The sequence below is a fragment of the Papio anubis genome, chromosome 11 (genome assembly GCF_008728515.1).
Source record: "Papio anubis isolate 15944 chromosome 11, Panubis1.0, whole genome shotgun sequence".
NCBI classification, from domain to species: domain Eukaryota; kingdom Metazoa; phylum Chordata; class Mammalia; order Primates; family Cercopithecidae; genus Papio; species Papio anubis.
This window is the reverse complement of record NC_044986.1, coordinates 68,666,130-68,679,592: the sequence shown is the minus strand read 5'-3', so window position 1 is coordinate 68,679,592 and position 13,463 is coordinate 68,666,130. Positions and strand designations below refer to the sequence as shown.

The following is a 13,463-nucleotide window of genomic DNA, read 5'->3' as shown; positions in this document are numbered from 1 at the left end:
CTGAGACTACAGGTGCCTGCCACCACGCCCAGCTAATTTTTATATTTTAAATAGAGACAGGGTTTCACCATGTTGGCCAGGATGGCCTGGATTTCTTGACCTCATGATCCGCCCGCCTCGGCCTCCCAAAGTGCCAGGATTACAGGCGTGAGCCACCGCGCCCAGCCTGCACTTTAACTTTCTTAATTTGACAAAGCATTCATGAAACAATCTGCAGACTAGCTTTAACAGACAAATAACACTTGTAAGCAGACATGACTATCCTAAATTGTTTATTAGGTATGAATTTTACAAACTTTACTTACATTAGTGGTAACAGTGGAGCTGGAGAGTATTGTGCCTTCTCCAGGCTGCCTAGCGAGAACCACCAATAGTGTGGTGGAACTTATGGCCCTTTCCAAGGCCACGGCTCTTTCAGCCTGCAGATGTCAGCCCACGCATCTCCTTGTGCTTGTGGACTGGTTTGGTGATCCACTGGGTGTCAGGATTTCTTCTGATAGCTTTGTGGAATGGATCAGTGAGGATAACCTCAAAATATTTGTATGTGGAATCTTAACCAATCTAGTAAGAATTCAGGACTTTCAGAGCCCCACAGTAGCATCTAGCTCATTCCTCTGCAAGAGACTGAAGGCTTCAGGCAAACTTTAGCTGGTTAACACCACGATGGACAGGCTTGCTGTAAGTTGCACCATTAGGAACTGGGTGTTATCGGCCACCACAGCGAACACGAATCCTATATATAATGTAACCTTGCTTGGTCTTGTAGCCCAATTGGCGCACTTTTATCAGGCCGGGTGGGGAGCCCTGTGGAGGGCAGAGAGCTGGCGGTACTGCCAGCAGCAGACCCTCAGAAGAAAGCACATGACATCAGATTGCTTCTTTCTCCATAGCTCCTGGATATACTTGTATGCACTCATCTTGGCTTACCTGATGGTTGCTGCCAGATGGAAAGGCTGTGCTTTCTTAATCTTGTAGTGAAGACAGAAATAAAAGCATTTGGAATAAAATAGAACAATGGTTAATATCTTTGGTTCTTTTTTTTTTTTTTCAGATGGAGTTTTGCTCTTGTTGCCCAGGCTGGAATACAGTGGTGCGATCTCAGCTTACTGCAACCTCCGCCTCCTGGGTTCAAGCAATTTTCCTGCCTCAGCCTCCTGACTAGCTGGGATTACAGGCATGCACCACCACGCCTGGCTAATTTTGTATTTATTTTTAGTAGAGACAGAGTTTCTCCATATTGGTCAGGCTGGTCTCAAACTCCTGACCTCAGGTGATCCACCTGCCTCGGCCTCCCAAAGTGCTAGGATTACAGGCATGAGCCACCTCGCCTGACCAATATCTTTGGTTCTTGAGACAGATGGACTTAGTTCTGATTTTGAGTTCTTCAGTCTGTGTGGACTTGGACAAATGAACTTCTCCAAATCTTTATAGCCTACTTGGGAGGGTTGTAGGAAGGATCAAATGAGATGACTGGCTGGACAAGGTAGCTTCGGCCTTCTAAACTAAGCACTTTGGGAGGCTGAGGCTGGAGGATTGCTTGAGCCTAGGAGTTCAAGACTGCCCTGGGCCGTTTAGGCAGCCTCTGTCTCTATAGCAAATAAAAAATTAGCTCGGAGTGGTGGCACATATCTGTAGTTTTAACTACTCAGGAGGCTGAGGTGGGAGGATGCTTGAGCCCAGGAGGTCAAGCCTGTAGTGAGCCATGATTGTGCCACTGCACACCAGCCTGGGTGACAGAGTGAGACCCTGTCTCAAAATAAATGTATGAGATGACATAAAGAACTCAGCGTGGTACTTTATGCACAATAAGCATTTAATAAATGGTAGCTGCTACTCCTGCTATACTTTACTGCCAGTTAAAGTTGTTAGTATTATTTGGAGGGTAAAGAGTAGATAAAGGGTAGCTTTGAAAGTTGTGGCAAAGTGGAAATGTTTTGGGTGAAAACTTTTACAATATTCTTTCTTCTTTTGTTCCTTACTTCCCTTTCCCTTTCCCTTTCTCCTTTTCCTTTCCTTTTTTCGATCAGGTCCATATTGCTAATGGTAGTCTTAGGTGTTAGAATACAGTGAGACATGGACCTGCAGTGTTAGAAGTATTAAAAACCAGGTCGGGCACGGTGGCTTATGCCTGCAATCCCAGCACTTTGGGAGGCCGAGGCAGGTGGATCACTTGAGGTCAGGAGTTCAAGACCAGCCTGGCCAACATGGTGAAACCCTTCTCTACTAAAAATACAAAAATTAGCTGGGCGTGGTGGTACGCACCTGTAATCCCAGCTACTTGGGAGGCTGAGGCAGGAGAATTGCTTGAACCCAGAAGGTAGAGGCTGCAGTGAGCCGAGATCATGCCACTGCACTCCAGTCTAAGTGACAGAGTGAGACTGTCTCAAAAAAAAAAAAAGAAGTGTTAGAAACCAAGTACTTTTGTGGGGTAGGGGATGAGAATTAGTAAAATTGCTTATTTGTGAAGAGGCCTATGAAGGTGAATAGATTCAGATTGGGCAAATACAAGAGATGGCCTGAGCTTAGTGTAGAATTGTAAAACCAATTTTTTTCTTTTTTTTTTTGAGACAGACTCTCGCTCTGTTGCCCAGGCTGAAGTGCAGTGGTGTAATCTCGGCTCACTGCAAGCTCTGCCTCCTGGGTTCAAGCAATTCTCCTGCCTCAGCCTCTCCAGTAGCTGGGACTACAGATGGCCACCACCTGTAACTGTAAAAAGTCAGTGTCAATAAGTTTAATCATTCACACCTGGTTGATTTTTGTATTTGTAAAACCAGTTTTAATGACTAACTTTGCATTTATGTGCTTAAATAAGGCCATATCTATAAGGAAAATACATATATGTGAATGTTAATATCAGTGAGCCATCAGAAAATCATTTTTCCCTTTAACATTTTGTAACAAGATGGCTTCATTCTCAGTGGGAATGGAGAGTGGGGTAGGAGATCAGGAACGCTGAGGTTTCAGTATAGTCCAGTACTGTTTTGGGGAGTGAGGGCTGGTAAGTTTTGAAATTATTTAACTGGTAAATGCGAACTAGTTGAAGCTCAGTCATTGATATATTCTTTGGAATGATACAAATACCAGGTATGAGACAAGCAGATGTGTAATAAGTTAGTCTTTTTTTTTTTTTTTTTCTGGGCACGTGCATGCACATCTGCTTTCTTGGATTTCTTTTTTGGCTGCTGACATGGCTGACAGGGAACAAACATTGGAATTACTGCTTTAATTTGGCCAGAATGAGCTTGTTTGCTGTGAACATCATGCTGGCCTTAATCAGTCCAAAGGACTTCCTTCCTGCTTTCAGGGAGACTGCATATTAACATAATCTCTCTTCTGTCTTCAAATCAGGCCCTGATAACAGCTGGAAATAAGCACAGCATTAAAGAGGAAATCAGTAAAGGACCATTATCTAGATTATATGGAAGAGATTTTTAGTGAGTTTCATTCTGATGTTAGAATGACACGAAGATGGCTATGAAAGCCTGTAGGCACTTTCCAATAGTACTCTGCATTTATGACTCAATTTATGTGAGTTCTCTTCTACAAGGTTTGAAGAGCAAATACCTGTTCACAGAGATAGCAGTTGTTTTCTGAGAGACTGTGGGGTTTTCAGTTCTTTTGGCTCCTCTGAAACTCATTTGACATCTCTGAGAGTTTCCTCATCTTTAAAATAGGGATGATCTCAACATTCCCTTGCTTAATAGCATAAGAAAAAGATAGCATCTCTTGGTACAAAATCTCTTGGTTCATAAATTTTTTGAATATACATGTATATTTGTAATATATGTTTATTCTCCAGGTGCAGTGGTAGGCCCCCCAGCTACTCAGGAGGCTGAGGCAGGAGGATAGCTTGAGCCCAGGAGTTCAGCCTGGGCAATGTAGTAAGACCATGTCTCTACCAAAAAAAAAAAAAAAAAAAATTATATTCTTTTATATTATATTACTTTTTAAATTAATACTTATATTTCAGGTCCATACATTAGAAGCTAACTCCCATTTTTAATTGCTGTGAAGTATTCTGTGAAAGTACCTTAGTTTATTTAATCAATCCTCTATTGATGGAACATTGGAGGAAATTATTTTTATTAAATAACACTGCAGTGAACATCTGTACATGCATCTTTTTGTCTTTGACTCCTGGTTTCTTTGGGATAAATTCTAAGAGGTAGAATGACACGGGTTAAGGGAATGCAAACTTTAAATTTTTTCATAGTTTTTTCCATTCTGTTTTAAAAGTCAGTTTTAATGAGTTATACTTTATATACAACATTATAATACACTCGTTTTAAGAATATGACTTGATGAGTTTTGATAAAGGTATACACCAATGTAACAACCATCACAAACAAGATACTGAATATTTGTATCACCCTCAAATATTTCTTTCCTCTGAAGTTGATGCCCTCTCCCTCCCCTCTCACCTCCTACCATTGATTCCAGGCAACCACTAATCTATTTTGTGTTGCTATTAGGTTTCCCTTTTCTAGAACTTTATATGAATGGAATTATATGATATATAGTCTTTTGTGTGACTTTGTTTTTGGTTCAACATTAATATTTTTGGGAGTCATTCATGTTGTGTGTTATGGGAGTTTGCTGTTTTTTATTGTTGAGTGGTATTTCTTTGCATGAATGTACCACTTTATCCATTCAACCCTGATAGATGTTTGGGTGGTTTATAGCTGGAGATTTCTTTATCTGTTCAACCCTGATAGATGTTTGGATGGTTTCTAGTCTTTGGCCATTATTAATTTGTGCGGAAATCTTTGTGTTCAGTATATGTTTTTATACCTCTTGGGTAAATACTCAGTAGTGTAATTGTTGGATCATGTGTATGTTTAGTTTTATAGGAAACCGTCAGATCTTTTCCCAAGGTGGTTGTGCCTCTTTTATACTGCTACAAATAATGTATGAGAGTTTAGGTTGCTCCACATTCTTACCAACACTTAGTAGTGTCTATCTATCTTTTTTTAATTTAACCCTGTCTAGTGGGCATCTCATCATGGTAGCTCATTGTGGTTTTTATATACATTTCCGTCATGGCTGATGCTGCGAAGCATCTTTTCATGTGCTCATTGCCTATTTGTATATCTGCCTTTGTGAAGTACCTGTTCAAATATTTTGTCCATTTTTGTTGTTGTTAATGGTATTTTAGCTTTTTCTCTTTATGGTGAAATATACATAACATAAAGTTTACCATTTTAACCTTTTTTAAAAAAGTGCATGATATTGTTTATTTAACTTTTTTTTTTGTTTCTTACTATTGTGTTGTAATTTTTTCTTTTTTTTTTTTGAGACAGAGTCTTGCTCTGTCGCCCAGGCTGAAGTGCAGTGATCTTGGCTCACTGCAAGCTCTCTATCAATACTGATTTTCTATCTACTTGTTCTTTTAATTATTGAGAGATGAGTGTTGAAATCTCCACCTATAACTGTGGATTCATCTATTTCTCTTTTCATTTCTATCAGTTTTTTCCACACTTTCTTAATAAGATCCTTTTATAATTATAAAATGTTTTCTATTCCTGATAATATTCCTTGTTCTGGTCTACTTTTTTGATGTTAATATAGCCATTCCAACTTTCTTTTCCTTCTTTTTTTTTTTTTGAGACAAAGTCTCACTCTGTCGCCCAGGCTGAGTGCAGTGGCGCGATCTCGGCTCACTGCAAGCTCTGCCTCCCAGGTTCACACCATTCTTCTGCCTCAGCCTCCTGAGTAGCTGGGACTATAGGCACCCACCACCACGCCCGGCTAATTTTTTTTTTTATTTTTAGTAGAGATGGGTTTTCACTGTGTTAGCCAGGATGGTCTCGATCTCCTGACCTCATGATCTGCCCGCCTTGGCCTCCCAAAGTGCTGGGATTACAGGTATGAGCCACTGCGCCCGGCCTCTAACTTTGTTTTGATTAATGTTTGTACTATATATGTATTTATTTTCTTTTACTTTTAACATATTTGTGTCTTTATATTCAAAACAGGTTTCTTTTTAGACAGCATATAGTTAGGTATTGTTTCTTATTTTCAAATTGCAGTCTGACATCTCTACCTTTTAACTGGAGTAGATAGAACATTTACATTTAATGTAATTTTAGCTATGGGTGGATTAAATCTACCATCTTAGTCTTTGTTTCTCTTTGTCTCTTTATTTTTTTGGTCTTCTTTGTTCTTTTGTTGTTTGTTTCTGTTTGACTCTTCTTTGTACCCCCCCCCCCCTTTTTTTTGGATTGAGGGTTTATTTATTTATTTATTTTTTTGAGACTGAGTCTCGCTCTGTTACCCAGGCTGGAGTGCAGTGGTGCAGGCTTGGCTCACTGCAACCTCCACCTCCCGGGTTCAGGTGATTCCCCTGTCTCAGCCTCCCAGGTAGCTGGTACTACAGGTGCATGCTACCACACCTGGCTCATTTTTGTATTTTTAGTAGAAATGGAGTTTCACCATGTTGGCCAGGCTGGTCTCCAACTCCTGACCTCAGGTGATCCGCCCTCCTTGGCCTCCTAGAGTGCTGGGATTATAGGTGTGAGCCACCATGCCCAGCCTAAGATTTCTTGTAGTTCAGGTCTGCTGGAAATAATTTCTGTCAGCTTTTATTTGTTTGAAAAAATTTTTAATTCACCTTTTTTGGAAGATTTTTACTAGTTATAGAATTCTAATTAGTTTATTCTTCTAGGGCTGTGAACGTATAATTCCACTGTCTTCTGGCATTTATTGTTTCTTTATTTTATTTTTTATTAAAAAACTTTTTTTTTTTTGAGACATGGTCTCACTCAGATACCCAGGCTGGAGTGCAGTGGTGCAATCTTGGCTAACTGCAACCTCCACCTCCTGGACTCAATCCTCCTGCCTCAGCCTCCCAAGTAGCTGATACTATAAGTGTGTACCACCATGCCCAGCTAATTTTTGTAATTTTTGTAGAGATGGGGTTTTGCTGTGTTGCCCAGGCTGGTCTCAAACTTCTGGGCTCAAGCAATCCAACTGTTTCAGCCTCCCAAAGTTCTGGGATGACAGGTAAAGAGAGCATTGTTTTTTTTTTTTTTTTTGAGATGGAGTCTTGTTCTTTCGCCAGGCTGGAGTGCAATGGCGAGATCTCAGCTTACTGCAACCTCTGCCTCCCAGATTCAAGTGATTCTCCTGCCTCAGCCTCCCAAGTAGCTGGGACTACAGGCTCATGTCACCACGTCCAGCTAATTTTTGTATTTTTAGTAGAGATGGGGTTTCACCATGTTGGCCAGGGTGTTCTCGATCTTTTGACCTTGTGATCTGCCCACCTCGGCCTCACGAAGTGCTGGGATTACAGGCGTGAGCCACCGCGCCCGGCCAGGAGAGCGTTCTTTTCTTCTCTTTTTTTTTTAGACAGGGTCTCATGTTGTCATCCAGGCTGGAGTTCAGTGGCACTATCTTGGCTTACTGAAACTTCCACCTTCCAGGCTCAGGCGATCCTCCTGCCTCAGCCGATCCTCCCACCTTAGTCTCTTGAGTAGCTGGGACTACAGGCGTGTGCCACCATTCCCAACTAATCTTTTGTATTTTTGATAGAGATGGGATTTCACTATATTGTCCAGGCTGGTCTCGAACTCCTGAGCTCAAGTGATGCGCCCATCTTGGCCTCCCAAAGTGCTGGGATTATAGGTGTGAGCCACCGGCCCCAAGAGCATTCTTTATTTTGTGTTTTTCTTATATTTCCTCTTGTTTAGCTTTAAGTTACACTTTCTCAGTCACAGTACTGTATAGGTAATGTTATGTCCTCAGGCTGTCACATCTAGGGGCATGTAATCTGTGTCTGCATTACATAGGTGATGTTACATTTGAATCAACGTGCTACTCAGTTTCTCCTAAGTGTAATGACTGTATTTTATTTTTGTCTTGCAACTAATAAGCAATCTGCAGGGAGATACTTCAAAAGATCGTTCAAATATCCTGTTCCTCATTAACATCTCTCCCTGGGTTCTGTATCCATTGATGATTCTTGCCTGATCCAATATTTTAACATGATGGTTGCAAAATGATCATTTTCCAACTCTAAAGCAGTCTCTCTGCATTTAGTAGTTAGCTTTATACACCCTACTGTAAGGAGGAGACCTACCTTCTCTCCTTACTTCATAATTTATCTATTTATTATTGGTATGGTTTTATGAATTTTTCTTTTTTCAAGGATTTATATAAGTTACTATTGTGCTTAATTATTTTGGTCGTTTAAAAAATTATCTCAGATTGTCCCGGGGTCTTCTCAAACCTTTTTTGGGGATATGTCTTCCTTGGGCCTGTGCATGTGCCTTTTTTTTTGTTGTTAAACAAAATATTTAAAGACAGGGTCTCACTCTGTCATCTAGGCTGGAGTGCAGTGGTGCATTCATGGCTCACTGTAGCCTTGAACTCCTGGGCTCAAGTGATCCTCCCAACTCAGCCTCCTGAGTGGCTGGGACTACAGGCGTGGGCCACCATGCCTAGTTCATAGCATATGCTATTTTTTTTTTTTTTTTTTTTAAAGTTCCCCTTTAGAACATCATACACCGGGGCCTGTCGGGGGATAGGGGGCTGGGGGAGGGATAGCATTAGGAGAAATACGTAATGTAGATAATGGGTGCAGCAATCCCCCATGATATGGATATACCTATGTAACAAACCTGCATGTTCTGCACCCCAGAACTTAAAGTATAATAATAAAAAAAAAGACCAGAAAAAAAAACCAAAATAAAATATGAATAAGTATAAAAAAAAAATAAAGTTCCCCTGTATATGTAGCTGCTTTTAAATGTCCTAATTTCACTGAGTCTCACCTCTAATTCTTCTTGGACCCTTAGGTGGTCTATTGTATTCCTCTGCCAGCAATCCTTTTGCCCCAGGTACTCACGATATGCACTCTCTCACCCTGCCGTGGCTCCTGCCACTGCTTTCAGTGGCCTCTAGCCTGGTATCCAGACTATGTCACCATTCCCATTAGCCCTCCGAGTGAGGTGAGACAGCAGTCAGTTCCTCAGGCAGCCCCACACAAGCCAGAACATTGAAGCTAGTTCTATTTTTGCTCCATCCTGAGGGAAGAGCTGGAAATTGGATAGCTTCTTCCCATTGATGGGACAAGGTGGGACAGATTGAGTGGGACAAGGATGAATGAAAATGGCACAAAGTTTTCTACCACTTTGAAGTGTGACCTTTTCATGGTTAGGTGTATGTTTGGTTCCTGCAACTTCTTAACTGGTTTTTAGGGTTTTTCTAAAGCTACTTTGGTCTGTATGTTGTTATTTGATGTGTCCATGGGGGAATGAGGGCCTACAACTTCCTAGTCTCTGTTCTTGCTGTTTCACTCCAGTTTTGTATAATTTTCAGTCATTATTTCCTCGGATGTCTTTTCTTTCCTTTTTTCTCATTTCCTTCTGGAACACCGATTACATGTGTATCAGAATACTTGAGGCCGGGCGCGGTGGCTCACACCTGGGAGGCTGAGGTGAGTGGATCTCTTGAGGTCAGGAGTTTGAGACCAGGCTGGCCAACATGGTGAAACCCCATCTCTACTAAAAATACAAAAATTAGCTGGGCATGGGGGCACACGTTTATAATCCCAGCTACTCGGGAGGCTGAGGCACAAGAATCGCTTCAACCTGGGAGGTGGAAGTTGCAATGAGCTGAGATGGTGCCACGGCCCTCCAACCTGGGCAACAGAGTGAGACCGTCTCAAAAAAAAAAAAAAAAATCACTTGATATTGGTGCACAAGTTACTGAAATTCTGTCCAGATGTTTTTTTCCCTCTGCTTCGGTTTTCCAAAAATAGTTAAATATTCCTTAAGTCTCGTGTATGGTTCATGAAAAAAAAGAAAAAAAAATTAAATATTCCTTTACTGTTCAAAATTTTTGTTTTTCCAATTTTATAATATTAAAATCTGTTTATCTTCTTTTTTTTAAATTTTAGCTTCTATTTTGTTTTTATTTTATTTCTGAAAAGCAACCATGTATGAAAATAATTCAGTTTCTTTTTATCTTAGCTCATCAGACCTGACTTCCTAAAACTGAATGTAACTTGTCTGTTAGTCCAAGCTCAGTAAGTCTTCAGCCTCATCAGTCCCATCTCTTCTAGGCATCTTTAACTGTTGATGTATTAGACCCAAACAGGCATTTTTTGTAAGATGAGAGGCAAATAGGCCAGGTGCGGTGGCTCACGCCTGTAATCCCAGCATTTTGGGAGGCCGAGGCAGGTGGATCACAATGTCAAGAGATCGAGACCATCCTGGCCAACATGGTGAAACCTTGTCTCTACTAAAAATACAAAAATTAGCTGGGCATGGTGGTGTGCGCCTGTATTCCCAGCTACTTGGGAAGCTGAGGCAGGAGAATTGCAGGAGAATTGCTTGAACCAGGGAGGTGGAGGTTGCAGTGAGCCAAGATCATGCCACTGCACTCTAGCCTGGTGACAGAGTGAGACTCTGTCTCCAAAAAAAAAAAAAAAAAAAAGAGAGAGAGAGGCAGTTGAACAGAATAATGCTTTCTTTCTTTTTTTTTTTTTTTTTTAAATATTTTTGTTTATTTATTTATTTTGAGATGGAGTCTTACTCTGTCGCCCAGGCTGGAGTGCAGTGGCCCTATCTCAGCTCACTGCAAGCTCCGCCTCCTGGGTTTATGCCATTCTCCTGCTTCAGCCTCCCGAGTAGCTGGGACTACAGGCGCCCACCACCCAGAATAATGGTTTCTAACCAATCATCTCCTGTAGCCCATTTCAGTGTCCCAAAGTTTAGTTAACAGAATAGGGAAGCTGCCTTGAACTGAACTCAATACTTTGGAATCAGCTTCTATTTTAGATTCAGAAGGTACATGTGTAGGTTTGTTACATGGGTATATTATGTAATGCTGAGGTTTGGGTATGACTGATGCCATCACCCATGCTGCTTCAGGTTGTATAGTTTCTATAGTTGTGTCTTCACGTTCACTGATTTTTTTTTTTTAAGTGTCTAATCTTTTGTTAATCCCATTTGATGGAATTACCATTTTTGATTTTTGATTTTTATGTATTTTTTGAGACAGGGTCTCGTTCTGTTGCTCAGGCTGGCATGCAGTGGTGCGATCTCGGCTCACTGCAACCTCTGCCTCCTGGGTTCAGGTGATTCTCCTGCCTCAGCCTCCCAAGTAGCTGGGATTACAGGCACATGCCACCACACGTGGCTAATTTTTGTATTTTTAGTAGAGACAGGGTTTCACCATGTTCGTAAGACTGGTCTTGAATTCCTAGCCTCAAGTGATCTACCTGCCTAGCCTTACCAAAGTGCTGAGATTACAGGTGTGATCCACCGTGCTTGGGTAGCTCTTTTATTTTTTATCTCTTGAAGTTCCATTTGGTTCTTTTTTTTTTTTTTTAAGACAGGGTCTCACTCTGTTGCCCAGGCTGGAGTGCAGTGGCACAACCTTGGCTTACTGCAACCTCTGCCCCCTGGGTTCAAGCAATTCTTATGCCTCAGCCTCCTGGGTAGCTGGAATTATAGGCATGTGCCAACATGGCTGGCTAATTTTTGTATTTTTAGTAGAGGTGGGGTCTCACCATGTTGACCAGGCTGGTCTCAAGCTCCTGACCTCAAGTGATCCACCTGCCTTGGCCTCCTAAAGTGCTGGGATTACAGGCGTGAGCCACCGCACCCAGCTGGTTTTTTAAAAAATATTTTTCTTTTCTGTTATTAGTATTTTTATGTTTTTTTTTTTTTTTTTAAAGTTGAGTTTCATCACTGGAACATTTGGATTGTTTCCACTTATGGGATATTATGAATAAAGCTGCTATTCATGCATTTTTTTTCCTGCTAGTAATCTATGATATTGTAAATTAGCCTGAGTGTCCCACTGTTTTTATTCACTCAATTGATAATTGAATGATATATAAAATAGCAAATATTTATTGAGCTTTATATTTTGCTAGACAGTGTTCTAAATGCCTCCTATGCTCATTTTGTTTAATCTTCATTCCCTCCCTATGAGGTAGGTATTTATATCTCATTTCACTGATGAAGGAATGGAAGCTTAGAGACAGTAACTTGCCTAAGGTGCCACAGCTAGTGGATGCCACAGTGTTAAGTAGAGCAGTGATACGAAGTTGTGTAGGATCTAGCATCTGCTCTAGTTTATATAATCCAATAGAACAAATAGTTGACAGTTCTGGGGGTCACTGAGGAAAAGTTATTTGAATGGGAAAAAAAATACCCTGTGAAACAATTGAAGACGTTTTGATGGTTGCTTGTTAATCAGCTGACCAACTGCTAACCAACTATATCAATCTTTCAGCAGGCATTTTCAAGTGAGAACAGCCTTGACTGGAATTCGGTAATAATTTGGACAGTATTTGAGGGTTTAAAAAAGAGCAGCAGGCCAGGTGCAGTGGCTCACAGCTGTAATCCCAGCCCTTTGGGAGGCCAAGGCAGGTGAATCAGTTGAGCCCAAGAGTTTGAGATCATCCTGGGAAGCATGGTGAAAACTTGTCTCTACAAAACATACAAAAATTAGCCAGTCTGGACAACAAAGCAAGCTCCTGTCTCGCGGGTCGGGGGGAGGGGGGGGAAGCAGAGCTTTCCACTTTTGCTTGGGTTATTATTCAAATCATATGCTCTTCCTGAACTGTTCAAAAGAAGTGTCATATGGATCAGATATTATCTAAGGATGTGTTCATTATGATGTCTGCCTTCAGTCCTGGTTCAGGACTTAAGAAGGTGAGACTCTTCATCTTCTAAAAAAAAATTGATGTTATTAATGTTTATTTCCTTTTTTGAGAAGGTGAATTTATTTTTCTTTATAACTTATGACAAATACATCAAGTGCTTTTGGGATCTCTGATATGAAAGGTTCTGTTGAAATGTCAGGTTATAGTTTACCCTACCTTATGAGTTTTCTATTGCTGTGTAAAAAATTACCACAATCTTAGCAGCCTAAAACCACACCCATGTATCATCTCACAGTTCTCTTTTAGTTTCATAGTTCTGCAGGGCAGAGGACCCAGTGGACTGGACTGGGCTCTCTGCTTAGGGTCTCACAAGGCCAAAATCAAGATGTTGACCAGACTGGTATCTCATCTGGAGGCTCTTAGGAAGAATCAACTTCCATGTTCATTCAGGTTGTTGGCAGAATTCAGATCCTTGTGTCTATACATCTGAAAGTGCCATTTCCTTGATACATAGCTGTTCTGGCTTCATCAAATCCTTCTCATGTCAGATCTGACTTCTGCCACCAGCCAAAGATTGCTTTTTAAACAGCTCATGTGTATAGATTAGGCTCATTGGGATAATCTCTCTCTCTTAAAGTCCGCTGTACCATATAACACAATATAATTCATAGGATTGATACATTATCACAGCCACAGGTCCACCTACAACCTGGATTATACCAGGACAAAAGGTCATTAGGGGTCAGTCTGAGAATTCCATCACAGCTATTAATTTTCATTGTTAAACGTTGTTGTGAAGGTCACATTTTTGGGGCAACAGGCAACTTTTCTACACTCAGGTCTC

General features: G+C 41.0%; 1 protein-coding gene, 1 non-coding gene and 1 pseudogene across 5 annotated transcripts in view; 1 reads left to right on the top strand and 2 right to left on the bottom strand.

Annotated features, from left to right (window-relative positions):
- Positions 1-13,463, top strand: part of ASCC1 (activating signal cointegrator 1 complex subunit 1) — a 120,067-nt gene that overhangs the window by 25,392 nt on the left and 81,212 nt on the right. The gene's annotated exons all lie outside the window — the stretch shown is intronic.
- On the bottom strand, positions 344-917 carry LOC103887541 (annotated as a pseudogene).
- LOC116269594 lies at positions 10,632-10,765 on the bottom strand. The gene has a single exon (XR_004177214.1). It is a non-coding gene; the product is annotated as a small nucleolar RNA SNORA36 family (small nucleolar RNA).